The 26,829-nt window shown below is 39.8% G+C and overlaps 1 long non-coding RNA gene across 2 annotated transcripts; it reads right to left on the bottom strand.

Annotated features, from left to right (window-relative positions):
- Positions 1-5,085: 5,085 nt before the first annotated feature.
- Positions 5,086-26,313, bottom strand: LOC131487662 (uncharacterized). Of its 2 annotated transcripts, XR_009249875.1 has the most exons (3): positions 25,739-26,313; positions 6,452-6,636; positions 5,086-5,384 (listed from the first exon to the last, which is right to left on the bottom strand). It is a non-coding gene; the product is annotated as an uncharacterized LOC131487662 (long non-coding RNA). The 2 variants fall into 2 exon arrangements; XR_009249874.1 differs by lacking the exon at positions 25,739-26,313 and having other exon boundaries at positions 6,452-7,542.
- Positions 26,314-26,829: the final 516 nt, after the last annotated feature.

Genomic DNA, 26,829 nt, shown 5'->3' with positions numbered 1-26,829 from the left:
GGCTGAGTCAATACTGTGCCAACATGAGTCAAAAATATAAATTAAACCACTTTTATAATTATCTGTATAAGATGCTTAGATTCTAAGAAAGCATAATTTCATTGGCTGCACAATATGCCTTCATACAAATAGACCATAATTCATTTAAACATTTCCTAATTTTTGAGCATGCAGGCGGTTTCCAACCCTCACTATGATAAATAATGTTACAATAGACAATATAGCAGTTTCTCCCCTGCCAAATAAAGAGCTGATAGACTGAATTTCCTATTGCTGCCTTTGGCTTCATGGAGATCTAGTCTGAGATTATCTTGAGACTGTGCAAAGTTGATGCAAAGCAGACGGAGCCTCACTTAGCAAGGGGCTCATCCAAAGACCCCTGCAAGCCCACTAAACAGGGACATTCCAAGAACTCAATTTATCTGTCTTAAAAGGTTAAGCTCACATGTTGACCCTGCCAAGATTCAAACCTGTGCCCCCAAGCTGGTTACATATTTTCAGGCTGCCGTTGGCCCTTACTAGCCATTCCTTCAGCTATACCAGTGTGATTTCTTCCACAACTGGAAGGCAAGGACTCTGTGATCTGACAGACATTTCTCTTCCCATTTGAGACTATGCAATATAGATCTCTCTCTTACTTCCACAGAAATAGATTTCATTATAGTGGAAATAATTTGAAAAAACACATATGATATAGCAGAAAAAGTATGTTACACTTCAACACATAAATCGAATGCAAGAAGTCACATACTGAGGAAAGCTTGAGTCAAATTCTCATCCTGTCTCTTACCAGCTGTGTGACCTTGGATGAGTTATTAAACTTCTCCGAGCATGTTTCTTACCAACAAAATCAGAGTTTGATCAGATAATCATGATAGACCTTTCCAGCTTCAAAATTCTAAGCTCTCCAAAACAAAAATATTATTGGACTAACAAGTGCATAGAATTTTCAAGAGTGGAATTTATGTATGTGAGTCAGTTCAAATTTGCATGTTTGTTATGGATGTTACATAATATTATTTTTTTGGCTCTTTAAAGTTTATAAAATAGTTACATACATTTTGTGACTTGATTATTCAACAGTTCTTCCCTCCCCCCCCCCCGACAATTGTTATTATCCCCATTTTACATATAAGAAACATGAGGCTTGAAGATATTAAGGACTTGCCCAAAAGTCATACATCAACTCAGGAGCAGAGCCCAGGGCCCAATTCTTCCATATTTAAACTCCATGCTCTTTCCCTTCATTGACTATTGTTCAACAATGTTCAGGAACATTGGGAACCTATTATAGATGGACTTTAAGAATCTTATGTGTATGGGAGAGAGGAGAAACTCTGGACATATATAGAATGTTCCATTGGTGATACCTTCTCTTAATCCAATCACTCAACCTGGTTACCATCTCTCATACTCTGTCCCATCATGGCCAAGTTCTTAAAAGCCTACTTTCTTATTTCCCATTCACTCCTTGAGCCCTGCAGTCTGACTGATGTTCTCACCACTTCTCTGGTGGAGGCAATGTGTGGCAGCCCCCAGCTGGAGTGGCTTCCTGCTCACAGTGGTTCCTGCTTCTCTAACTCAGTCCCACCAGCCATTTCTGTGCTATGTTATCATATACCATGGCAGTGGCTGATTATTTAAGAGGAGAAAACTGACCCTAGCTAGGCCAGTCTCACAGAAGTTTGAAACTTGAATAGAAATCTAGCTATGGGGTAGGAGGAGTGCGCCTGGGTGGCTCAGTTGGTTAAGTGTTGGACTCTTGATTTCAGCTCATTAGTCATGATCTCATGGTTCGTGGGTTCTGACAGCACAGAGCCTGCTTGGGATTCTCTCTCTGCCCCTTCCCCTGCTCGTATGAACTCTTTCTCAAAATAAATGAATAAACATTTAAAAATATATAAAAAATCTAGAGATAGGGAATGACTGGAGCTGAAGTGTTGAGTGGCTTCCCCCTGAAGAGTCCAGCCAGTGCTCCAGGGCAAGTTCCTTCAGCTTCCTTGATTCCTGCTTGGGTGTTCACCTCTTCCTTGGACTTTTCACACCATCACTTTTCTTGCTTAAACTACTTTCTCAGGCTTGCTACCCAGAGACTCATAACTAAAACATTCATCAGCAAACCTTTTTACCTTTTTTTTTTTTTTTGAGAGAGAGAGAGAGACAGCAAGAGTGTGAGAGAGGGAGCATGCCCAGGCGAGAGAGAGGATCAGAGGGAGGGAGAGAGAGAATCCCAAGCAGGCTCCACTCCCTTTGCAGAGCCCGACTAGGGTCTTTTTTTTTTTTTTTTAAATTTTTTTTTTCAACGTTTTTTATTTATTTTTGGGACAGAGAGAGACAAAGCATGAACGGGGGAGGGGCAGAGAGAGAGGGAGACACAGAATCGGAAACAGGCTCCAGGCTCCGAGCCATCAGCCCAGAGCCTGACGCGGGGCTCCAACTCACGGACCGCGAGATCGTGACCTGGCTGAAGTCGGAGGCTTAACCGACTGCGCCACCCAGGCGCCCCAAGGGTCTTGATTCCATACCTGAGAAATCATGACCTGAGCTAAAATCAAGAGTCAGATACTTAACCAACAGAGTCACCCAGGTGCCCCTAAATTATATCTCTAGCATAAAAATTATTTTTAATTTTCTCTTGGTTGCCAGCTATATTATACCCTCCTTTAATGTTGTAAAAGGATTTGTTCAGCTGTCAGAATAATTTGTGTTCTAAATAAATCACAAGGACATAAACCTTAAAGCTTTAACCAGAAATTATCAAATGACTATTAATTGTATCTGTTCCTCTTTCACTTAGATGTATCTTATTTATTTATCTTATTTAGCCCATTATATTAAAAAAGATTTGGGAATATCACGCTTTTTAAATTGATGCTTTGTGGATGCTTTTTTTTTTTTGGCTAAAGTTATTTTATATTGCCACATGCTTTAAGTGTATGTTTTATCAAATCCTGGGAGCTTCTGATTATACTCATTCAATTTGTGGAAAATATCTAATATACAACTCAATTGGCATATACAGTCCTCATTCTTGAGATAGATGCATTTGGTCTTTCTGTGTGGAAAGGAATCAGCTGTTTTATGGTCTATTTGGCTTCTGCTTATGTGAGTGTGTGTTTTATTTAATGACATCATAACTGACCCGGCTGTTTGGTTAATGGTCACATTTCTCTGCCTTTACAGCTTCTTGTGTCTTGCTGGCATTTCTGAAGGGCGATTATTGTCTGAAAATTGAATATCAGAATGAATTCATTTAATCTACAAACTATTTTAAAGGCTATTTTCTTCATAAATTTTTGCTATATGGTTTATCTGATTCAGTTAAGATTGGTTAAAGAATTAGATGCAACAATAGAATGGTATTAATCATATGTTGGCATGATTAAATTATATTGGTTATATGACAGGCAGCCTCAAAAAATCAGAATAGTTACAATGACCAGGTGCCGAACAAATGCTTTGCTGAATAAATGAATAATGAATGAGAAAATCCTAAACAGATGTCTCAAAAGTTGCTTGAAAATTTTTCAGTAGACTGTCTACTTCTGAAATTTTTCCCGTTTCTAATTCTCCCCCAAAGAAAATTAATACCAGCATCTTACATTTATTGTCTCTACCAGGTGTCAGGCACTGTTCTAAATGTTTTGCATGTAAATTAATTTAATTACCACAATGTCATGGGGTTGCTATAAAGATTTAAAGTGTATAAAGTTCTTACACAAGTATAGAAATCTGTATCTGATATTAAGTTAAAAGATTTAGTTGACATCTTTCTAAATTAAACTTAACTGGAAAATGACTCTACACTCCAATCTTTCAAGAGTAGAAGTTAGATATTTCTACAGTTACTACAGAGGCCTCTACTTTTAAATAACCAATTCGAAGCCTAGTGGAGAGGCCCAGAACCTGTGTTGATAAAGCAAACTCTGCTTGATTTTTTGGCCCTTTGAAATATTTCCTTTTTGCCTAATCCAAATAGAATTCAACTAGGCACACTTAAACTGTTCAATGAAATCTACCTTGTCTAAAATGGCTGTTTTACATCTCTAACCCTCTGATTCTGCTCACATCAGCCACGGATGCCATCACCCTCAACCTGCACTGGAAGAAATTTTCACATGTACAAGTTGTGGAAACTCTGGAAATTGGCTGGTGAGTCTTGGCAGTTTGCATTTGTTGATATTCGTCATTAAGCCTTTGGTTATCTTACATCCTGTATCGATAGAAATCTCTACCCACAAAATATTTATCAAGACCATGCTAATGGGTTATCACTAACTTCTGTGACATCTCCCAAGGGTATATTACAGAGTAAAGAATTTTAGTTTTCTTCTGAGCTTTTTTGGTTCTATTGGTATTGCCAGAGGACAGTCCTGCATCCATTCAAGGTTATAGGGTGTGAAATAATATTCTTGAGCACACAGATTCAGCAGCATTCTGTTACCTATGAATTAGGTAACATACCTATAAATTAAGATGAGCACGTAGGTTGGTTTACCCCAGACACTCTGAGTTTATGCCTGTTTTCCTAACTCCCATCCAGCATTTGCACCAGGTGTTTCATTTTTTGATGGGATAGTTTTATTAATGGTGGAATGAAAAGATGGATGGTTTTGACAGACCTCCACTCTGGACATCCAGATTCTGTCATGATCTCCACTGTATGTGAAATGGATGTGTAATGGATGGGATTCTCACTTTAACACGTGGTTTCATCTGGAGACTAATCCTCCTCTCTTTATTGGACCCTTTCAAGGTGCAAAGCAATTGCCACCTTCCTTCCTTTCTTTTTTTTTTTCCTCACCTTCCTTTCAAGGAAAGTGTGCAGAGTGCTTGCCGATAAAAACCAAAGTGGTCCTCAGATAGGATCAGTAATGACAGCTAGTTCCTTCTATCTCCCGTGACTATGGGAGAGACAGTCAATGATACTGCTCCTGCTGGCCTCTTGGTACACCTGCCAGACCATCAGTGGGCTGAGTCAGAGAGAAATGGGGAGATTATGGGTTAGGCATACATGAAACATGTGCAGGAAATACAGGCTGAGCAGTCATACCAAAAAGTGAATACAGAATAGACTGAACACTCTCAGTACAGAGGTTTTATTATTTATTGCATGATGAAAATAGCATGTATTTCATTGTTTGGTAATGCTTTTTTAAAATGTTGCAAAAAAAAAAAAACCCTTTTGGCAGCTTAGGCTGGATTTTTGAAGAATAGACTCTGAAATGTAGGTTTGCCTCCAGGGGGTTATTGGGAACAGCACCTGTGAGGGAGCAAGGGAAGCAGGATTGGGCAGTAGGAAAATTGAATTGTGATGCAGGTGCAGCAGAAGCCTCAACTGATCCCATGGGAGTTCTGGAACTGGGTGATCTCTTGGGGGTGTCCTGAAATGAGGCAAGTGGGCCAAGTATTTATACTTCACCACCACCTCCCATCCCCCTGCCATTTACCAATTTTATGGGGTGGGAACTTCCCCTGCCCACCCCCAGGGAGATAACACGACATTGAATAAAGCAGCATATTTCAGCAAGAGCAATTCTTGGATATGGAATTAACTGTGAGCTGTCAACAGCCAGCATTCCCAGCAGCTGGGGGAACCTTGTCACAGTCTTGCAGGGGGAATCTGGGCAGCACACCACAGTATTCACTACAGCAGCAATGAAGAGGGGTTGAGAAGAGGAAGGAGGGAAGGAAGGAAGGAAGGAAGGAAGGAAGGAAGGAAACAAGGCAGGGAGTTAGGTAGTAGGTTTGTTTTATAAAAATTAAATACTGAATTTCTATGTTCCAAGAAAGTTGATGAACTTGCACATAATATTTGCACACATCTGTCATCTATTACAGGATCCATAGTGATATCATTGACCGATGAAAATCAGAAGACATAAATATTCTGAAGAAGTATTAGATTAGCAGTTTTTTTTAAGAAGATAACACATGCAAAAAAAAAATAACACATGCAGCTTCTGAAGTTATATTTAGGTGTCACTCATTCAAGTGTGATTTCTCCTTTTTACAAATTAATTTGGCTATTTAAAAAAATTTTTTTCACAGTTATTCATTTTTGAGAGAGAGACAGAATGCAAGTGGGGGAAGGACAGAGAGAGAGGGAGACACAGAATCCGAAGCAGGCTCCAGGCTCTGACCTGTCAGCACAGAGCCCAATGTGGGGCTCAAACCCGTGAACCGCAAGATCATTCAACCTGAGCTGACGTCTGGAAGACCAACCGCCTGAGCCACCCAGGCGCCCCTAATTTGGCTATTTTAATTTGAGATATCTTTTCCTGGGTTCCCCAGAAAGTAGCACCTAAGATAAATCTTTATATTCAAGTATTTTATTGGTGAATGAGATTTGGGTAGCAGGAATGAGGGTCAGGAAGAGCAAAGCAGGGAAGGAGGCACAGTCAACATAAAGAAGTGCTATCAAAGTTGGCCATTACTCCATGTGACTTACTGTTCGATCCATCCAGCTACCTGAAGAGCCATATTAAACACATTCCAAGACAGTCCCTTAGATGAAGAAAGGGGTAGCATTCAACAGCCGACCCATTGGTTACACGTTCCTTCCAGGAGCCATTACCTTACTTCTATGTTGTATATGTATGTGAAATATTCTGCAAGGTGTCTTGCAATGAAGCTCTGGAACACAAAGAAATCCAAACTGAAGATACAGAGCTGAGGTGAAAGACTTTTAGGATGCACCAGTGGGAAAACCAAGTGGAACCAGGGAGGCTGAGATAATCTGAAGTGGTACACAACAGATACCCAATATATATTTTTTTCTTGTGCATTTACAAGAAATAAAGCCGAAGCTGTTAATGTATTGTCTCCATTAGCAGCAGCAGAAGTTTGCAAATAGTTAAATGATGCCTGATTTATATGCATTATATCAGATATTTCAAATAGAAACTCAATTCAATTCATTTCAATAGTGGTTCCACTTTTACATTCAATTCATAAAATAAAAGAGCAAACTATTTGAAAGTTCATTCGGTCAAAGGTGAAACATCTGCCATTTCTTCCATTATTGTGAATGTTATCATAGATTTAGTTAAAAAGTTGATCACTATAGGTAAAATAATTCATGTTTCTGGTGATAATACAAATATAAATTTTGGCAGAGCACCGTATTGAAGTAGAAGTAATGCTTACACTGAATGAAGAAACTTAATTTGGGGTAGAAAAGTATTTGAAATTGGTGGTAGTGTGCCTATCATTCAGAATTGTATCTATCTGTGAGGTTGTTGTTGGCCAACAGGTTGTTCTGAAATCAAATCAAATTGGCTTTCTTCATTTGTAAAAGATGAAAAAGTTGGAGAAATTACTTTATCTGATTTAAAGACTTGCCGTGAAGCTACATAAATTGGACAGTGTAGATTTGGTATAAGAATGGATACATAGATGAATGGAATAGAATATGTGACCGAGGAACAGACCAACATATATAATGTCAGGAGATTTTGACAAAGGCGTCACAGTAATCCAATAGTGAAAAAGTTTTCTTTCCCCCAGTAAGTGGAAGTGTTCCAACTGGATATTCATACAGAAAAAAAATAATAATAAACCTTGTCCCTTACCTCAAACTTTGTATAAAAATTAATCATAATCACAATGAAAACAAATCATATGCTGAAATGTCAAAGCTAAACAATTAATATTCTAGAAGAAAACATAACAAGAAACTCTTTATGACTTTGGGAAAGCAAAGATTTCTTAGGACACAAAATACAAACCATAAATGAAAAAACTGATAAATTGAATTTCATCAAAATTTAAAACTTCTGCTCTTCTAAAGTACCACTACAGTAAGAAAAAGTAAACCACTGACTAGGAGGCAATATTTACAATACATAAACCTGATAAGGGACTTGTACCTAAAATATATAATGAGCACTTACAACTCAATAATAAGACAAAAACCCAATTAAAAATAGGCAGGAGATTAAACAGACACTTCACTAAAGCAAATATAAAGGCTAACAAGCATATGAAAAAATGCTTAACACCTTTAGTCATCAGGGAAAAGCAAATTAAAACCACAGTGAGATTGCACTACACACCTATTAAAATGGCTAAAATTAGAAAGAATCACAGCACCAAGTATGAGTGAATGTGGAGTAGTTGGAACTCTCATACACTGCTGGTGGGAGTGTAAAATGGTACAGCTACTTCGGAAGCCAGTCTGGCAGTTGCTTATATACAGTTAAGCATTCACTGTTTACATAATCCAGAAATTCTGCTCCTATGTATTATCCACGAGAAATGAAAGCATATGTCCACACAGACTTGTACATGAATGTTCATAGCAGCTTTATGCATAATCTTTTTAAAATATTTATTTATTTATTTATTTATTTATTTATTTATTTTTATTTTGAGAGAGAGAGAGGAAGGAAGGGGGAGACAGAGAGGGAGAGACAGAGAGAATCCCAAGCAGGCTCCGTGCTGTCAGTACAGAGCTTGACACGGGGCTCCATGCCACACACTGTAGGATCATAACCTGAGCCAAAATCAAGAGTTGGACCCTTAACAAATGAGCCACCCAGGTGCTCCCATAATCTTATTTTCATTTATTTGTTTATTTATTTATTTACTAAGTTTATTTTGATAGAGTGTGAGCACAAGTGAGCTGGGGAGGGGCAGAGAGAGGGAGAGAGGGAGAAAATCCCAAGCATGCTCCACACTGTCAGTGCAAAGCCTGACCCACAATACTCACCAAGGGGCTCAAACCCACAAATCATGAGATGATGACCTGAGCATAAGTCAGGAGTTGGATAACTAACCAACTGAGCCAGCCAGGTGCCCCCAATAGTCTTTTAAAACTGGAAAACAGGTGAATAGATAAAGAAATTGTGGCATATCCATACAGTAGAATACAACTCTGCAATTAGAACAAACTACTGTAATGAACACCTTCATGAAAGCATCTCAAAACGTTATGGTGGGTGAAAAAAGTCAGATCCATAAGACTGCATACTGTATGATTCCACCTGGTAAAACTCTAGGACAGGCAAAAGTTACTTACACGAAGAGAAAGGAAATCACTGGCTCTGTGGGACGAAGGTGCATGGGGCAGTGGCACTTACTACAGGAGGTGCGAAGGAACTTCGTGATGTGATAGAAATATTCTATAGCTTAATTGTGTTGGTGGCGATAATTCCCCATCCTCAACCTCATTCCCATTTCTACATACTTGTCTCCCACCTTTCTCCTAGGCCCCAGCTACCTCCTCTATGAAGCCCTTTTCCCAAGCCGGATCTCTGTTCCCCTAGCACTTTAATTCTCTTGGGTGATTTATCACATTTTTTATCCATAGTTTAAGTGTATGTTTTATCTCCTCCTTTTTCCTCTGAGTGCTTTAAGGCCAAAAGGTAGTATCTTATTCATCTTTATATCACTTGTAGATCCTAGCACAGTGCCTGGCACACAGTATGCACTGAGTAAACATTTGTTAAATAAATGAATGTGTAAAGGAAAGAAACAACCCAATGAATGAATGAATTAATGAATTAATGAAACCTCTGTTTAGTACAGATACTAAGCATAACAGCATCAGTAGGCATGGCGTAGTGAAAGAGATTTTTAAGTCCTTTTTTTCCCATTACATTTGTGGTCATTGATAAAATTTACAAGTCCATTTTAGTATAAGGTCTGTGCACAGGAAGCAGTTAAAATCTTTCTTTTTTGCTCACATCAGAATATCTTGTGGTGAATGCATCTGACATCCTGCTACAAAAAGAAGAGGGAAGTTCTGAAGTGTGGAGGTCCGGATTCAAAAGGTCTTGATCCATGGTTTTGCTTTCCACCCGGACAGCACGTTCCAGCAGAGACAGGAGTCCAGCCAGCAGCCTAGATACTGACGTGTGATACACATTGTTTGCAGATTTCTGCCCCCAATGTTCCTCTGTGAGGAAGAGCCAAGATTTTATCTGATTGTAATTCAGGCTGAGCTAGGGCACCTCAGACATCATGGTTCAGAATTTTTTTTATGCGTCCTCCATGATTGTACTGCATATTGTACATAGCATAACCCACACATAGTACATGAGCATAACTCTAAGAATAATAATATTCACTGAATTAACAAATGCGTGAACAATCTAATTATCACATGAAGCAGGAAGGGCTGCCCTTTTGTCCTGATTTGTGACACTGTGGACCTTCCGGGGATGTGGGAGTGTCGTATTGCGCAGCCTCGCAGGCTCTAACTTTAGCCAGCATTTACAGGTAGCATTTAGCTCCAATAACACAGATCTACCAGGAGGGACTACACTTTCCATCACCTCTGTTCCAGTGCCCAAAACTCCTAGCTGAATTAAGACAATGAAGTATCAATCAGCCAGTATTTACTAGGCACTCACTGTATGGATGAACAACACTACTAAGGCATACAAAATTTTCAGATGAAATACAGGGCATGGTTCTTGCTTTTCAAGAACTGCATAGTTTGTTGGGATTCAATATTCAAATATTCACAAAACAAAAAATAACACAGAACTATCACAAAATATCAAGTTGTATGGCTTGGAAAATGAGGAGGTATTGAGTTCAGAGAAGAAAGTTACAGAAACTTTTGCCATTGAGGTGGTGAGTGTTTGCCAGCAAATTCTGTGTAGGTTGTTTCTGAGATGTTGCAGCCCAAACTCCTTATGTGATGCCAGCAGTGTTTATAAGCCAACATTGGTTCTTTAATTTTTTTTAATGTTTATTCATTTTGCGAGAGGGAGAGAGAGAGAGAGAAAGAGAGAGAGAGAGAGACCAAGTTGGGGAGGGGCAGAGGGAGAGGAAGACACAGAATCCGAAGCAGGCTCCAGGCTCTGAGCTTTCAGCACAGAGCACAATGCAGGGCTCGAACTCATGAGCCCTGACATCATGACCGGAGCCAAAGTCAGATGCTCAACCAACTGAGCCACCCAGGTGCCCCCAACACTGGTTCTTTAAATGTTGCCATCTGACTGGGGAAGTGAGCTCCTGGCACAAAGCCTCCATCAAAGTGTAGAGTAGCAAGAAGCAGTCTGGACCTGACAGAGTATTGATGTCGGGCTGCCAGAGGTGTGAACCAGACACAGAGAAGGCAGAAGTGGAAGCTAGACAAAGGGTGAACACTAGCAGGTATCAGGGAAGGGAGAGACAACAATCAGGAAGCTGACTTGCTAGGTGACAAGTCGAGAAGCTCTGACAGGTCAGGAAGAGAGGTGTGAATGGGCCCAGGTGATCCTGGACTATGAACATTATGTAGCTGTGTTGGAAGTCAAGGTGGTCAAGGGTGGAAACAGAAGAGGAGGGGTTGGAATCAAAGTAGTTAGATCAGAGGTAGAGAAACTTTATGTAAACAACCACCAGTTAAAGATTAGTCAGTCTAAGAAGTGCAGAAGTAGGATTTTGATCCAATCTCTGTCTTGGGGAGCCCCAACCTGAGTGCAAAATTTCAGTCTTACCAGCCTTTCCAGGGCTGCCATTTAGACCAAACTTTGAAGGAGAAACTTGGGAATTAAGAATAAAACTTACTTAGATTGGTTTGTTCCATGTGACTGCTCAGTTACCCTATATCAGTCTCACCAGTATTTTCTTATTTTTTTGTACATGCGAAGCATATTTGTACCTCAAGAACTTTGCACATGTTATTCCCTCTCCAGAGAATTCCTTTGCCTTGAGTCTTCAAATGTCATCTCCTCAACCATCCAACATTGGTTCCTATCAATTTCCAGCAAAGCTGAGTCTCTACTGAAGACCTCACTGGGGTGGATTCAATTTATGATGGGTCACCCTGTGTGAGGGAACTTGCCCATATCCTGAGGAAGCTGCTATATTTGGTGGCATTTCATGGGACAGACTTGATGATTTGGAGGAGCCAGGGTACGCTGGTCACTCTTAAGCAAGGACCATTCACACCTAGCCTTTTCTGTATTAGAATGAATTTATTTTTTTTTTTTTAAATTTTTTTTTTTCAACATTTTTTATTTATTTTTGGGACAGAGAGAGACAGAGCATGAACGGGGGAGGGGCAGAGAGAGAGGGAGACACAGAATCGGAAACAGGCTCCAGGCTCCGAGCCATCAGCCCAGAGCCTGACGCGGGGCTCGAACTCACGGACCGCGAGATCGTGACCTGGCTGAAGTCGGACGCTTAACCGACTGCGCCACCCAGGCGCCCCTAGAATGAATTTAAACATAGAAAACAAAATGCAGTCAGCTTCAGAATATTTTAATGCTGCTTTATCTATTGAGAACATAGGATCAATAAAAGCATGGGTATTCCTAGCCCACAAAAAAAACTGGTAGGTTTGGGAGTACAGAATAATCAAAGACAAATGTTTGTAATGAGTTTTTAAAGCAGTGAGAACATTACAATACAGACTAAGGATAGAAATATATGAAGGCATCTTGTTACATGCTGTATTAATTATGCCATTTCTTACAGCTGCCATGAAAACTTATAATAGTTTAGTTCATGATTTCAAGAGGTATTGGTAGATCACATGGGCTTTACCAGTATCAAGAGATGAGTCAGTTTCTTCTATCCCATTTACATGTCTCAACCCCCTAAGACTGTCTAAAATGTCTATTGGGAACACTATCACAGCAAACAATTTTCAAGAGCACACATCTTAGTAACCATACTTGATTGGACTTTTAAAAGTGAATAAAAAGAAATGGGTGAAGTGGTGTGAGAGATACAGGCCTCCAGTTATGGAGTAAGTCATGGGAATGAAAGACACAGCATAAGGAATGTAGTCAATGATGTTGTAAAAGCGTGGTAGCTATACTTGTGGTGAGGATAGCATTATGTATAAACTTGTCAAATCATTAAGTTGGACCCCTGAAACTAATGTAACATTGTGTGTCAACTATACTCAAATAAAAAATAAATAAATAAACTGGATAAGAAGAGAGGAATGAGGGCATAGGTCCAATGGACTCCAAAGACTAGACAGGACCTTACTGTTGCTCTGGCCCAATCCCATCATTGTTTATATGGAGAAGCCGAGGCCAGCAAGTCAAAAAATTTTCCCAAAGTTACTGAGAATCTGTGGCTCTTTGTTCCCATTTCAGTATCCTCAGAAAGATGATCAGAATGGCTTAATTCTTTCATTCAGTAAGTGATTGTTGATGGCCTATTTGTGTACCTAGGATTATGCCAGGTGTTGGGAGTATTTACTGGGTGAAATAAATACCATTTCTGCTTGCACGGAGCTTTAAATCCATGAAGGAAAATGTAATTACATAAACAATTGCAGTGAAGAAGTTTAGGGTCATGATAAAGCACGTGCAGGATAATTCATTCATTTATTCACCCAAAAACTATTAAAAACCTACTGAGCACCAGGCACTGTTCCTATATTAGTGATAGCACAGCAGAAAACACAAAAGCCTACTCTCAGGGAGTTTATGTTGTATCAGGGGAGTCATATAGTAAACACAATAAATAAGTTAATTGTGTACTAAGTTAGAAGACAATAACCATGGCTAAGAGGAAACATGGAGATGGGCAGGGAAGTTGGGGGAAGTGGAGGCCTGAGGGAAGGCCTCATTGAGTGCATTTGAGCAGGACAGGGAGGAATCCATGCAGATAGCTGAAGGAAGACTGTTCCTAAGGCAGGGCGTGCCTACCAGGTTTGCAGACTTCCCCCAAGGCCAGTGTGGTTAGGGGATGCGAGTGAATGGAAAGGAGGCTCCTTGGGGCTGCATGTCAGGGCCCCAAGCCAGGGTGGAGGGGGTGTGCGCTGTTGTGCGCAGCGCCCATGAAGTTCAAGGGCAGGCCTGGCTTTCTTTTCTAAACTTGCTCAGATCTCCAGCCAGCTTACACACTTAGGAAGTCACCCTGCCCTTGTGAAGAACAAACATTTACAAAAGATGGCTCAGAATTTTGGTCCAGTTTCATTTGGAGAAGCCAACTATTCCAAAGACAAACCCCACAACTCGAGAGAGAACTAGACACTGCATTCCCTCAGCAAGAAGCAACGTGCTGCTGGACCCTCCACGTAGGCTCATAATTACATAGTTAAGAGTATAAATGAGGTTGATCTTTTTTCTCCCTCTCTCTTCTTTCCTTCCATTGAAAACAAGATTCACAGTGTTTTCCTTAATTTTACCTTCATTAATCTTATTAGAGTTTTGCAAAGCACGTTCCGTGAGAGCCCCGATGGGGAATGTTTTCTTTACCAAAGTTCACGATTCTCCTATTCAAATCACTAATTTCCATGGTTTCACTTCAGTGCTTTTGTGCTCTTCAGGCCCTTCAGGAATGAGCTCAATTATCAACCCTGAGTGAATCTGAAACCTGATTCAGTCTTCTTATGATCTGATTAAAGCAATGGGGTTTTATAAATGTCACTAAAGAAATAGTCAGACCTAGACTGCTAGAGGCTGGCCAGGCAATAATTTCCTCCTGTGAACTTGTGGCTTATTATCTTTCGAATATTTGAAGCAGATCAGTGGTCTGATGGTCATTGTGTGTCTTAGGGGGTTAAGATTTTACCGTGAAAAACATTCTTTATAATACTTGGCATGCACATTCCAAAAAAAAAAATCCTATCAAGAGACTGGCAGTTTTTAAATTAATTATTTGAGCTTGAACAATTCAAAAGCATCATCAAATTAAAACAAGGTAATTTGGCACAGAGGTTATTGCCCATCATGTCTTCTAATTACTTTTCTGTATTTTGAAAAAACAAAAACAAAACATTAAATGCTGAGATAATGAACTTTGGGGGCGGCGTTCCGCAGCAATCCCCTTGGTGATGGAAAAAACAGCCCTGACTTCTAAACAGACCCATCTGATCTTTCCCAGAAAGATCTTTTTGTAGAAAGTGGCAAGAGTAAGACTCAGTCTCCTTAGAATGTCTTTAGAGCACACTAGCCATAAACTGCACACATGGTTAGGGAGCAAGGAAAATGAAAAGTAAAATAGAAGGGCACTCTCATAGAGTAAGATTGCTGGGTCAAAGGGTAAATGCACGTGTAATTTTGATAGCTATGGCCAAACTCTCCTCCATAAGAATGTACCCTTATATTCTACCTGTAATGTCTGAGAGGTCTGTTCCCCCACAGCCTCAGTGTTATCAAGCTTGTGGGTTTCTGCCAGCTAATAGGTAAGAAATGGTATCTCCGTGTGGTTTTAATTTGCAGTCCTCTTATTATGAAACAAGTTGAGCATCAACTTATGTTGAGCATCAACACAGTCATTTGTGTCTTTTTTTCTGTAAACTGCATGGTCACGTTTTATGCCCATTTTTCTATCAGGTTTTGCTGTTTTTCTTCTCAATTTTAAGATTCCTTTATACAATAGGGAAATTAGCCCTTTATATTAAGAATTGCAGGGGCGCCTGGGTGGCGCAGTCGGTTAAGCGTCCGACTTCAGCCAGGTCACGATCTCGCGGTCCGTGAGTTCGAGCCCCGCGTCAGGCTCTGGGCCGATGGCTCGGAGCCTGGAGCCTGTTTCCGATTCTGTGTCTCCCTCTCTCTCTGCCCCTCCCCCGTTCATGCTCTGTCTCTCTCTGTCCCAAAAATAAATAAAAAATGTTGAAAAAACAATTTAAAAAAAAAAAAAAAAAAAAAAAGAATTGCAAATACCCCCACCATTTGTCTTTTGTTGTTATTGTTTGCTTGTTTTTTTTTTTTTGTTGTTTCTCCTTAAAAAGTTTTCATGCATTCAAATTTATGGGGTTTTTTTTCTTTTTATTGCTTCTAGGATTTGAGACATAGTTAGAAAAGCTTTTCTCACTGCAGATTATAAAGAAATTTGTCCACATTTCCTTTTAGATCAGATGAGATCGGGAGCATTCAGGGTGGTATTAGGTTTCCTTTTAGTAATTCTCTGGCTTTATTTTTTACATTTAGATCTTGGGTCCATTCAGCAATTATTCTGGTAATACTGTAAGGTTTTAAATAAATTTTATTTTGCCATTTGACTTTTTCCTTATTTCACAGTACTTTTGAGATCAATCAAATATTTTAAAATTTTATCATTAACATCTCTGATTTTAAAAGTAGTACATGTTAATGAAAAGTAATGTACAGAGAAGCAGAGGGGGGAGGTAGAAATTCCAAAGTGTTTACACATGTGCGTATTTCCACTTTTTAAAATTATATTGTATATTATTGTGATAATACTGTCTGTACAATTTTGTATACTCTTCTTTTTCAGTTAACATTCTAGGACAAACACTTTTCCATGGTACTAAAAGCAATTCATAAACATGCATTTTAATGCCTGCAAAGTAATCCATAATTTGAATATATTGTTATGTACTTACTCATTTTTGCATTATTGATATGCTTTTTTGGTCAGCTTTTCATTTCTTAACTATCTCTTAATTCATAACTAACTCTGTGATGACTATATCTATACAGTTCAATCTGCAAGATAGATTCCAGAAAAGGAATTGCTTTGTGAAAACCTAAGCACATTTATTTTTTTAGAATCTTGATACATAATGCCTAATTTCTTTCTAGAAATCTAGAAATTAGGCAGCAACTAATATTGCACCCAGCAATATGTAACACCATCACTCTTAGTACAGCATTTTTTTTTTCTCAACTTTTTTTTTTTTTTGGGACAGAGAGAGACAGAGCATGAACGGGGGAGGGGCAGAGAGAGAGGGGGACACAGAATCGGAAACAGGCTCCAGGCTCTGAGCCATCAGCCCAGAGCCTGACGCGGGGCTCGAACTCACGGACCGCGAGATCGTGACCTGGCTGAAGTCGGACGCTTAACCGACTGCGCCACCCAGGCGCCCCTCTTAGTACAGCATTTTTAAGAAATACCTTTTCTCTCTAACAAATTTAGGTTTTGAATCAAAAAGAAAGTAAAATGTTTAGTATGGAGCAGATAAAAGTATTATCCAGAATATCTTTGACCAGTAAATTTAGTTTATTCCTTCTTTTGTGTTGTGTAAGTCAAGATAGTCATAGTTATTATACAATCAAAACACTACTAAAATTCCAGATGAATAATTTGCGCCCAATTTAAAAATCTTATATTAATTTTTCTAGAAAACGTTGATTAAGTGTACCAGGCCCCATTTGTGTCACACAACATTATACATTAGTGAACAAAACAGACACCCCTTCATATATTTAAGTTACCTGGCCAACCCTTGTAGGCATCTGAGTTTGTAGCATGTACTTAATATATGCTGTCTTGCATTTATTCTTTTGCAAATTTTTGCCCATAACAAAGACCCTCCCTCCCATCTTCTGCAGGGGAAGATGCTATACACACTAACTATAATAAGTAAGTAAATTAAATACGATGTTAGAAGGTGGTAAGTGCTACAGGAAAGCAGAGTAGGGAGAAGTCAGAAATGGTAATGCACTACTATGTAGGTGGGGCATCCTAGTCTTCAATTTCCTCTACTAGTTTTTCCTATTAAATTCTCTTTGAGGACTAAAATATTTTTAAATCTTTTTTTAACTGTTATTTTGAGCTAATTTTAAACTTATAAAAACAAGCGGCAAAAATAGTGCAGAGGGTTCCTGGATACCCGTCACCCCGCTTCCCTGAGTGTTAACATCTTACATAACCCTAGCATAATTATCAAACCCAGGAAATTAACACTGATACAGTTTGAATTTCAACACTTTCTCCACTAATGTTCTTTGTCTGTCCCGGGATCCTATGCAGCTTCCCCATTACATCTACTTGTTAATTCTGTCTCCTTTCATCTGTAACAGTTTCCTAGGCTTTTCATGTCTCTTGACAGTTTTGAAGCTTACTTCTCACTTTGTAGATTTTCCCTCAATTTGGATTTTTGATGTTTTCTCACAATTGAAGTAAGGTTATAAACTTTTGGCAGGAACACAACAGAAATGATGTTGTGTCCTTCTCAAATCAAGTTTTATGATGTCAAGATGTTTTATTATTGGTGGTTTTAACTTTGGTCCCTTGGTGAAGGTGGCATCTGCAACTTTATCCATTATAAAGTTACTATTGTTCCCTTTGTAGTTAACAAATATCTTGAAGGAGATACTTTGAGACTTTGCAAGTCTTCAATATTTTTCCCACTGATTTTTTTTAACATCCATCTGTAGATGTTGTCTACAACAAGAATTACTGTAATATTTACCTAATGGTGATTTTCTACCTCCTTCTTTCCTTCTATACCTATTCATTGGAATTCTACTGTAGGAAAAAGCTGTCTCTTTTTAGCTATTTATTTATCTACTCAATTATATACTTTTTTCAATCTGGACTCATGAATATTCATTTTGTTCTATGGGCAAAATCCAATGGTTTCATTACTTATTGTGTTGCTCCAAGTGTCCCAACTTGTTCACTAGGAACATCCGTAGGTAGACTTTTGTTTTCTTTTGGCATGCCCTCGTCTTATTTACAGCACTTCCCTCCTTTCTGGCTCCACAACACTCTCCAGATTCATCCTAACATTTTCCCTGCCCTTGCCCCTGCCCTGCCATTTCTCCAAGAAGCCCTGGTTCCTTTTATCAGAGAACAGTGCTTAGAAACCAAGATCAGGGCACTGGTTGTGCCCACTGCAACTGAGGACCATTGCTTCTAGGCTATTTTAGCAGAGCTAGAAAATTGCATATCTATAAACTATGCATATGTACCTATCAGTACCAACTATACCCATCTATACATCTGTATGTATCTTTCTATGCATATATATCTGTGTGCTTGCATGTATACATATATATGAACATACATATATTCATGTGTATATATGTGTGTGTATGTATATAATAATGAGCTTATATTGATACCTTGAATTCTAATCCACAGTGTTCATTTTAACCTTTCCCCTTTCCTTATGTGTAACTTCTTTCTCTGACAGTGAGAAACCAGGCTGTGATTATCTACAACTTATTTACTTACTATTAAATGTTCTAGTAAACATTTAATGAGAAATGCATTTCTAAATAGAAGACAGCATTTATGGGTGGTTCTCTTTGTCTTTTGCCTGACAATATCTAGTCAAGATAACTGTTTCCCACAGTTACTTAAGTCGATTCTTTTCATACCCCCTTTTTAGTGTAGTTATGTTAGTCATTTGTTGGTGTTTGTTAATGTTAGTGTTTATAAGTTCCCTCTATATTCTGGTTGGTTTTGTTTGTTTAGTTTTTAGGGCATATGAAAGGTATATTGAAATATTAGTATGTTTTTAATAAGAAGGGCTAATGAAAATATAGACTCAGAGATGTTATTAGTCTTTTTAAACTCAGTTCTTGGCACAATGTTGGCAATTCTTTTTTTTAAATTATTTTTTAACATTTATTTGTTTTTGAGAGACAGAGTGTGAGTGGGGGAGGGGCAGAAAGAGAGGGGGACACAGAGTCCGAAGCAGGCTCCAGGCTCTGAGCTGTCAGTACAGAGCCCTACGCAGGGCTGGAACTCACAAACCGTGAGATCATGACCCAGGATGAAGTCAGACGCTTAACCGACTGAGCTGCCCAGGCACCCCCAATGTTGGCAATTCAATCAGTATTTATTGATTAAAAGATTTTGCTTATATGTAAATACAAATTATGATGAACTAGAAAATAGTATTTGAAGCTAAAATTATGGCATTAGAAAAACATAGCTGGGAAAGAAAAAAATTTAGAAAAGAAACTATCAAAATCAGAGAGAAAAATAGCCTCAGAGTCTCACTTTGACTTTTTTGACTGAATTCTATAACTTTTCAATCAGGACTTATAAGGAGTTTCACACAAATTTAAGAAATATGGAGTTTTTCAAATTTTTCTCAAAAATTGGGTTATGCCCATATCAGAGTTTAAGTTAGCTAGAAAGCAGAGGTACCCATAATGTTATTTTCATATCTTCATATAAATATGTTTTTTCTATAGAACCTGGTGTCTTCTTTCCACCTCCTGTGTCTCACAAGGAATTTAAAGAACTTTCAAACAAAAGGACACAGTTAATCATTTTCATATTATAAACCTAAATGTTTCCTCTAAGTAAATGCCATAACAGGCCACAACAAATTTAAATTCCCAAATAATTTAAATTTCAGGGGGATGAGGTTAGAAGACTGGGGGAAGTTTTCACCTCCTTGTACACCTTTTCTCTCTCAGGATACATCACTACCTTCCACTGTCATTTTTGTTTTTCTGGGTCATGTTCAAAAGAAAGTAAACACAAGGTTCTTCATAAAGTATGTAAACATATTTTCTTTTTTCTTTTTTTTTTTAAGGTTTTTGTACTTATTTTTTGAGAGACAGAGAGACAGAGCGTGAGCAGGGGAGGGGCAGAGAATAGGGAGATACAGAATCTGAAGCAGGCTCCAGGCTCTGAGCTGTCAGCACAGAGCCCAGCGTGGGGCCCGAACCCACAAACCTTGAGATCATGACCTGAGCTGAAGTTGGACACTTAACCGACTGAGCCACCCAGGTGCCCCACATATTTTCTTTATTAAAGTGGAGAGATGAGGAACAAGATACATTATAGCAAGAACAGCCTAGAATATAGAACGTGTTTTCTGAGCAGTCTGAGTAAGATTCCTGCCAGCTGGGTTTCTCCCGCATGTGTTCAGCCTGGCTGTTAAGCATCCAGCGGCCTTGATGTCGCAGATAATCCCACACATACTTTTTTACTAGCAAACTGTAGTGTTCACCAAGACAGCACCTTTCCCTGAGTTCCTCACTGACACGTTTGCTTGGCCCTCGTCCTCCTTTTTCCTGCCAAATTGTGCTTTCAGGAAAGAATCTGCATCAGGTTACTCCAACTTCCGTGAATTAAAGCCCACAGGACAGGGAAGATGAGAACGAAACCAGCATCTGGGGGAATATTCCAGGCACTGTGTGAGAGGATCTACATACACTCCTTTAAAAAAATATATTTTAAGCCTTATGTCTAACATGAGGAATGGTGGGGATTTGACTGCCATGTTCCAAAAATTTTAGCGAGAAACTTAAAAAAAAATATTTTTACAGGTGGAGTCACCCGTTTTGGGAAGGCTGATGTTGCTGTCCTCACCCCACTGGGAGGGGTGGGAGCAGCGTCTCTGCTGCTCCACTCTTCATTCTGCCCTGGCCAATCGAGTTCCTCGTATACTAGATTCTGAATAGTATTAGCTGAAGATTAAGTTGTTTTTACTGACAATCAGAACAGATTCTGTTCTCTGAGTTCATTTCACAAATATTTATTGAGCTCCTGCTTCATAAGTCTCATTTCCTGTAAAGGATGATTAGGAGAGGATGTACAGGGACTAAAGCATCACTCCTATCTTCAAGAAGCTCACAGTCCACGGATAAACACACACGGAGTGTGATTAGAGAATATGTGTGTGTGTCTAGGAGGGGTGATTCCGTGCTTTCTAATCTCCGTCAGGCTAAGGAGCCTCACGAATCCCGTGTGGAGTGTTCTGATATCCCTTTAACCCGCTGTAAACACAGCCACTTTCTCTGGCTCTCAAACAATAATAAACATGGTGGGCAAGTGATAAATAACTCTATGAGGGCTGTTCTGTTTCCAGCTGGAAGAAGCCTCCTTATCCTTGTTAGTGCCTGACCGGATTTAGGGGTTTAAGCTTGGTGTCACAGTACCTTTTCTCTCTCAGGATACATTACGTTTTCCTAGCTCTTACCTTGATTCACTTGGTGGTGTCTATTTATACTCTTGCCCCAACACAGGGTGAGAGTGAGGGAGTGTTGGCTCTTGTCTTCCCAGCAAAGTTGAGAGAGATACCTGAGTACATCATCCCAAGAACGTCCCCCTCTCTCTGGATTTGTTTTCCCTGCTGGTGATGAAGACAGAACAAGAGAAGAGGGCAATGGGGCTGACCACATCCACTGTGAACTTCCACTCTCTTCCCGCCTCTCTGGAGTCCTGGGTGTGGGACAGGATTTGGCTCTATTTTCTCAGGAATTGCACAGAACTTGATGAGAAAAGTGACTTTTTTTTAAAGTTTATTTATTCTGAGAGAGAGAGAGAGAGAGAGTACACGTGTGCAAGCACACACACACAAGTGGGAGAGGGGCTGAGAGAAAGAGGGAAAGAGAGAATCCTAAGCAGGCTCCATGCTGTCAGTTCTGAGCCCAAGCGTGGGGCTCAATCCCACAAACTGTGAGATCAAGACCTGAGCTGAAATCAAGAGTCTGACGATCAACCGACTGAGCCACCCATGCACCCCGAGAAAAGTGACTTCTACCTCTACTCTGAGGCTCACCCTGGGCAGTTTCAATTGAAATGCCAACTGTTCTAAGAGCTAAGAGACTTAAGTGTACCCTGTTTATTGGGATGTGTTTTCTGATGGGCTCTGCACGCCTGGCTGGTGTGGCTGAAAGTAACCCTGCACAGGGTAACCACAGAGTGGACAAAATTTGTCTGCCCAAGCACACACACCATTTCCCCACCCTCAGATAAGACCATGTGGTGTTGGTGGGTGGAGAGAGACCTCTGGCGAGGAAGACAGCATCTCTTGTTGCCAGCTTTCCTTTGACACGTCTCAAAATCTAGAAAGAGCTGAAGCCAAAGAGAATTTCCCAGGAAAAGGAAGCTAAACGACTCTGCTTTTATAGAGAAATAAAACAGTTAGGAATTCTCTGACATACTTCCTCATCCCAAACCTAACTCTTTGGAACTCCTTGGATGAAATCTAAAAGATAGTAACCAGGAAGACAGCGCTAATATTTCTATTTACTTTGTTGAATGTCCTGCAGAACTTGGGTAAAGGCCTCACAGTTTTGTCTAAAGTTTCTAAATAATAACTGGGAAAGATGTCAGTAATCCTTTGGACTCTGGGAGAAAAGAAAGCAATTTGCAGAGTAATAGTTATCATATGTCTATAGGATGGCATGTGTATTTTAAAAATATTGGCCTTGTATTTTTTAAGTATTTACAGGTCATGGGAGGATATTTACAGAACAATTGCTGTTGGTTACCCTCAGTATGGGGGTAGTGGATTGGGGGGTAGAGAGGGTGGAGACAGCCAGACTATTAATTGTGTTCCTTTATACACTTCAAATCTGTTCCAACTGTTATGATAAGCATTTACTTTTATGTTTATAATTAGGAAATAAAGCATTTTGTTTTACTTTTGTTAAAGTTTATTTATTTTGAGAGACAGAGAGAGAACATTAGCAGGAGAAGGACAGAGAGATAGCAGGAGAGAGAATCCCAAGCAGGCTGCATGCCATCAGTGCAGAGCCCTATGCAGGGTTCGAACCCACGAACACTCAGAACCATGAGATCAAGACCTGAGCTGAAATCAAGAGTCGGACTAATGGACTGAGCCACCCAGGTGCCCTATAAAGCATTTTGTTGTAAAAGGTAGCTGGAAGGTTTGCTTGCGTGCCTGAAGCTGTCTGAGAGAAGGATCAAACCAGTCTTGCGAATCAAGAGGGAGCGTGTTGGGCCACGTTGAGCCCCCCCCCGCCCCCCCCCCCCCCCCCACCCAGCCAGGCAGAGGCTGCCCAGTGGGCTGTTCTGCCACCAGGAGGAGGCTGAGGCTGTGGGCAACTCGCCTCCGGGAGCCTGTGCTTCCTCAGTCCCAACCTCAAGGACGTGTAGTTGCAGGTGATCAATCAAGAATCAGGCTAGACTTGCGCCTGGAGGGAGAATCTTGAAACCAGTGAGCTGATAACCCGGGAGCACTGTCATGGGGCTTAGAATCTCCCACTGTTTTGGCTCCAGCCAGCACGGAGCGGCCGCTCTGGGGGCCAGAGAGCAAGCCGACGCTTTGCCAACATAATGCTTAACCTACCACATTCCTATGAATTGGTTCTGTTACTATTACCCATCTTACAGATGAAACACAGAAGCTCAGAAAGCTGAGTCAATTTGTCCAAATTCACTCGGCTTTCAACACAGGCCTACAGTGAAAATATAATTACGGCTGTATAGTTGTAGTATATTAATATGTTTGTGTACACTTATAGAATGTACATGCTTTATAGCCTCCTAATTTTTCCAGCACTTTCTCACACCTGGATAATCTGTAGTCTATAGTCTCCTCAAAAGCAACAAACACAGAGGATTACTTCAAGCTTCCACAGGGCCTGATGTGTCACAGACACTCACTAAGTAATAGTTTCGTTGTATTTCTTTGGTGGCTGCCACACTGAAAGGAATCAGACCCCAAACAGGTTGGAATCGAAGCTCTCCAGGATGAGTCAGTTAGAAGCAGGTCTGGTGTTGGGAGAGCCTGGGTAATACTACTTTATGTGAAGAAAGTGTGCTCATTCTTCAGCCCACTCTTTCCTCATATCTTTCTCCTTTTCCTCTTCCTTTCCCTATAAATACATCTGAGTTTGTGTTCTGGGATAAGAGAAAAATGCAGGTTCTACCCAATTTAGTTCTTCCTCTACTGATCTGATTAGAATAAACAAGAGCCTCCTAGGACTTGTAAAAAAAAAAAAATCCTTACTCAGATCTTGGATGAATTATTGCTGAGAGGTTTTAATTGGCTGTGGTTGGCTTCTGACCTCTTGTACAGATTGATTTATGAGGTGAATTTGCAATCCACTGTTGGAAAAATTGATAGCATGGTAACAGATAGAAGTTACTGTTTGAATAAGGCTTGGAAAATATTCATGCCACTCCAGCCCCCGCTGCAAACACCCAATTTCATGTCCACAGGCAACATTCCCTGGGAGCACTGATGGGCCCTAGGCTAGCCCTACGTGTTTGTTTTTAGAGTCTGATAAAGGTTGCTGTCTTCTAGTCTGCAGGGGGAAAAATAAAAAGTTAATGTGTAGAATAATCTGTTTTATTTTTCCCTATAATTGTTCTTAAGCCTTCTGCAAGATTTTATGTGCAAAATTTTTAACACAAGAGTGATTTGTTCTTTTTTTTGCCACCATTTTAGTATTTTGTGTGGTTCTTCAGAAGACAAGATAACTTCTGCTTCTGAACCACAGCCCTAGGGATTTGGGATAAGCTCTCTGATTATAGTGCAGTAGCTTCTCTCCCCTGTTTTAAAAATATTTTTATTTATTTATTTATTTTTTGTTTTTGATATATATAGAGAGACCAAGCAGGGGAGGGGCAGAGAGAGAGGGAGAGAAAGAGAATCCTAAGCAGGATCTGCACTGTCAGTGCACAGCCCCATGTGGGGCTCAAACTCACAAACTGGGAGATCATGACCTGAGCCGAAATCAAGAGTTGGAAGCTTAACTGAGCCACCCGGGTACCCCATTTCTCTTACCTTGTTTAAGGAAGGAGGTCAGATTTTGAGGGACTGTGTGGAACAAAATTGATCACATGCAAAGTGATACAGGTTCCACTTCAACGTATGTGTCTGGCACTAGATGCCTTTAGAAACATGGGAGACCTGTGCTCAGTGATATTTCTCTCTATTTCATATCACTTCTAGGATGTAGGACATTGTTCGTATCCAATGAGCCATTCTTAGAAAATGGCTTTAGAAAAAAGTGAAACATTTCCTTGCATGAATTCTTGTAGCCTGTGTGTTGCACTGATTTACATTGATTACCAGCCACCTACTCTCTAGTTCCTGCCTTCTTCTTCTAAACCATCCACGGCACTTTGCTAGGTGCAGAGTCAGTGCCTAAGAGCTTTGTATTATCTTTGTTCACATATTCGTTCATTCAACAAATCTTTCTTGAGCGCCTATCCTGAACAGCCTCTAAGTAGGCATTTCATGCACAACAGTGAGTAAAACATATGTGGGTCTTATTCTCATACGGCTTAGCTTCTATAAGAGGGCAGACAGTGAATAAGTAAAACACATAAATAGGTCATTACAAATTATCATGTGTGTGTGAAAAAAGAAAAAGAACAGGATGCTGTGGGGGGGGGGAGAATAAAATGGGATGCTTACATTATGTGAGGTAGTCGAGGAAGGACTCCGCTGAAGATATGACATTTAACCTGAGAGCTGAAGAAAGAAACCAGCCATTAGAATGGGAGAAAACATTCTTGGCAGAAGGGACAGCATGTGCAAAGTCCCTGCACAGCAGGAGGGTTGAGCAGGTGCAGCCTAGGAGCTAAAAAGGACCTGCATGGCTGAAGCATAGTGAGCAACACAGAGAGAGTGTGGATAGATGTTCAGAAGACCAGGGTCATTTAGGACTTTGCAGCCTAAGTTAAGAAATCTGGATTTTGTTCCATCAGGTGGGAAGACATGCTGATCCTTATAGAACCTCACAAAGACACAGCACTGAACCTCTGGTTTGGGAAGGCTTCTTGCCAGCCTCGAACCAAATTAAATGAGGTCATACCTTTTCAGAAAGCTTGGTGTATCTCTTTCAGTATTTTTTCAATGCATACTATATACCCTGTAGTTATACAGTTGTACAATACAATCGGGATAGCATCTGCTCATGTTCACTGAATGTATTATAGCAGGGTCCACATGTTATCAAATGTTCTTCTACAATGTGATTTTTAATGACTTCCTAACATTTCCAGTACAATATGGTACATGAAGGACCATAATGGATCTAGCCTAGCTCCTATTAGACATTTGAATCTAATAAGTTAGTAACACTATTAACATATATATACATATATATGTATATATACATATATATATATGTACATATATATATATACATATATATGTATATATATATATCTTTGTATATATGTATATATTTTAGAGCGAGAGAAAACAAGTAGGGAAGGGGCAGAGAGAGAGGGAGACAGAATCTTAGGCAGGCTCCACCTCAACACCGAGCTGGACATGGGGCTCCATTTCACCATCATGAGATCATGACCTAAGCCAAAATCAAGAGTTGAATGCTTAACCAACTGTGCCACCCAGGCACCCCATAATATTAATAATTTAATGATAAATAACAAACAACGTATAGAACTTACTTGCACGTTAATTTTTGCACATGTATACCTGAATATTTCTTTAGGGGAAATTCCCAGACATGAAATTAGTGGGCCAAAAGAATATGTTTA

The sequence above is a fragment of the Neofelis nebulosa genome, chromosome 10, assembly GCF_028018385.1.
Source record: "Neofelis nebulosa isolate mNeoNeb1 chromosome 10, mNeoNeb1.pri, whole genome shotgun sequence".
NCBI classification, from domain to species: Eukaryota; Metazoa; Chordata; class Mammalia; order Carnivora; family Felidae; genus Neofelis; species Neofelis nebulosa.
Note: the sequence above shows the minus strand (reverse complement) of the source record. Positions and strands in the feature narration are given on the sequence as shown.